Below are 3,045 nucleotides of genomic sequence, written 5' to 3' on the forward strand. Positions count from 1 at the left end.
ATTGATGCATATATATCTTTATTGCTAAAATATTTATACAATCACACTTTTGAGAGTGTATAAAATGTATTTTTTCCTCTTATATTCTCATCTTTCTAATAATTTGAATATCCACGACTCATCAGATACGACCGTGAAAAATCCTATATCTATTTAAAAAATCCGTAATTCTTAAATTTGCATTATGGTGTGGTAATAAAATGTTGTATATGGCAAACCAAATGCTTAGTATGTGAGGATTGTAGATTTTAAGAGTTGAAGTCAAAAGAAGAATGGAAAAAAATGCTCGTATCTTTTTGTGGTATATCTGTAAACGTTTTGCTCTCTCTCTCTCTCTCTCTCCGGTTTTGTTTGTTATTTTTTCTTTCTCTCTTGGTCTCTCTCGCCATATATCTCTCTTGCACTCTCTCTCTGTCTCTGTTTGCCTGTTCCTCTTCCTCTCTCTGTCCCTGTCTGTCTCTCTCTTTCTCTCTGTCATACACTCACTCTCTCTCTCTCTGTCACACTCGTACTCTCTCTCTCTCTCTCTGTGTCACACACTCTCACTCTCTCTCTCTCTCTGTGTCACACACTCTCACTCTCTCTCTCGAATCTCGTTATTCTCTTTCCGTAAGAATAATTATTTCAGCTCAAACCCATTTATAATTAGGAAAGACAGATTTAATCCTTCCCATTTATCTAAACGTTATCTGACACTCTAAAACCACAAATATCATCGTAATCTCTTTAAAATATTCTAGCAAATGAATAGCAGTTATGCTAGTAAATAACAAGTGTTCAAGTCTTCTTGTATTAGTATTCTATAGATAAGCGCATTAGAGGTTTGATATATGCTATGAAGTCTACAGATTCCGCTATCATCCCTTTCAAAAATATTTTTATTATCGTTATCGAAGTATTAGTGAAGTATTATCTTTGATATGCTTTTTTTTTTATTTTTCATTTTTTATTTTTTTTATGTTTGAGTAAATCTTATCGTTTTGATCATAATGCATAAAGTGTCTATCAGTTATAAATTCGTTCTATTTCATTTGATTAGTAATAGTAACATTTATTTCCGAGGAAAGATATTTGATCATTCAATGAATTAAAAAGTAGTGATAAGCTTATCAACGTTTTCTCTTAATTTTCAGCATCTAAACAAACAAAACACAACAATATATATATATATATATATATATTTATAATATATATAAATACACACACACACACACATATATATATACTGTACATAGATAGATAGTTAAATAGATAGATATATCATGAATTAACGGCGTTACTCTAAACTCCATTCTCAAAACCTGGATCACACACTGCGTCAAAGTTATGGGAAATGATTTTAAACATACAATATACCTTTCTCCCATTTCAGTAAATTCTTTGGATGGAAATTTCGGCCATTCGCCCAAACCAATCCTGTTCTTGCAAACTAAATGAAGCTTTTAATATTCGCAAACAACAGTAATTCAGGCTAACTCTACATAAACTAGGAAAGTGGATTCTGAAAAGAACACGAGCGTAACGGATTTTATGGGAGTGGTCTTGTACCTCTCTCTTGTGTGTGTGTGTGTGTGTGTGTGTGTGTGTGTTTGTGTGAGTGAGTGAGTAAGTGTGTGTGTGTGTGTATGTGTGTGTGTATTGGTGTGTGTACGTGTGTGCGTACGTGCGTGTGTGTGTATGTGTGTGTGGAAGTGCTATTAATGAAGACATGACAGCTACTTATGATGGAATGCCTTTAATTGACGTTTCGATATTACACGTTCATCAGAATCGTGCCATTCTGATGAAGATATCTTACATTGTGACATGATTACGCAATCACGTCATTTTGATAAAGATATTATTAAGTAAACATTCACATCTTATACAATGTCATTATTCCTTCTAGTTCATACACTTTTTTCCTGCTATATTTACCATAATAACCTCAATTGAATACATAATATAATAATTCCTGAGAAATCAACCGAAATACTGTTATTACTGTAACGGAATATAACTATAATGACATACATTATCATACAATAAATACAAGAAGGAACAACAACCATTTAAGTGGTAGAGTTTAACAAGCAATTCTACTACCTCTCCGTTGACGGGGGTATTAGATTGGCAGTTAATTAGTTACGTGAAATACCTGTTAATTGACTCTTCTATTCTTATTCTGTTCAAATTAAGTCTTTGCTTTGGTTCAGGTATGCTCTCTGAGTGGGTGAGAGATAAATGGATAGATAGATAGATAGAGAGAGAGGAAGAGAGGGAGAGGGAGAGGGAGAGGGAGAGGGAGAGGGAGAGGGAGAGGGAGAGGGAGAGGGAGAGGGAGAGGGAGAGGGAGAGAGAGAGAGAGAGAGAGAGAGAGAGAGAGAGGGATGGTTCTGAGAGAGAGTATCTGTGTTATGGTCTGAGGATGCGTCTCCTAGAGAGAGAGAGAGAGAGAGAGAGAGGAAGAAGAGAGATCGAAGGGAGAGAGGAGAGAGAGAGAGAGAGAGAGAGATTGAGAGAGAGAAGAGGAGAGATGGTGGGAAAGAGAGGAGAGAGAGAGAGAGAGGGGAGAGGGGAGAAGCGCGGATGTAGAGGTATGAGAGCGATGAAGAGAGAGAGAGGAGAAAGAGACGGGATGAGAAGGATGGGGGGAGAGAACTAGGAGAGAAGAGAGAGGGTGGGGGAGAGGTGACGGAGAGAATGAGAGAGGAGGTGGGGGAGGGTAGAGAGAGTAGAGGCGAGAGAGGAGTGGGGAGAGAGAGAGAGAGTTGAGATGGAAAGACGAGGAAGTGTGGAGGAGGGAGAGAGAGGGAGAACGACTGAAGTGAAGATGGAGATGGAAATAGAGTAGGGCATAAGAAAGAGGGAAGTCACATGGAAGTGGGAGGAGGAAGAAAGAAAAGGAATGGAGGAAGAGAGGACTGAAAGAGAAAAGGGTAAGAAGAAGAGGGAAAGAGGGAGGGGAAAGGGAGGGAGAGAGGGAGAGAGAGGAAAACACAGAGCAGTGAGGAGAAGAGGTAGGAGAGGAGAGGACGGAGTGAGAGAAGAGAAGAGAAAGAGAAC

The sequence above is a fragment of the Penaeus japonicus genome, unplaced genomic scaffold (genome assembly GCF_977035675.1).
Source record: "Penaeus japonicus unplaced genomic scaffold, GWHDUDI00000001_assembly GWHDUDI00000038, whole genome shotgun sequence".
Lineage (NCBI taxonomy): Eukaryota > Metazoa > Arthropoda > Malacostraca > Decapoda > Penaeidae > Penaeus > Penaeus japonicus.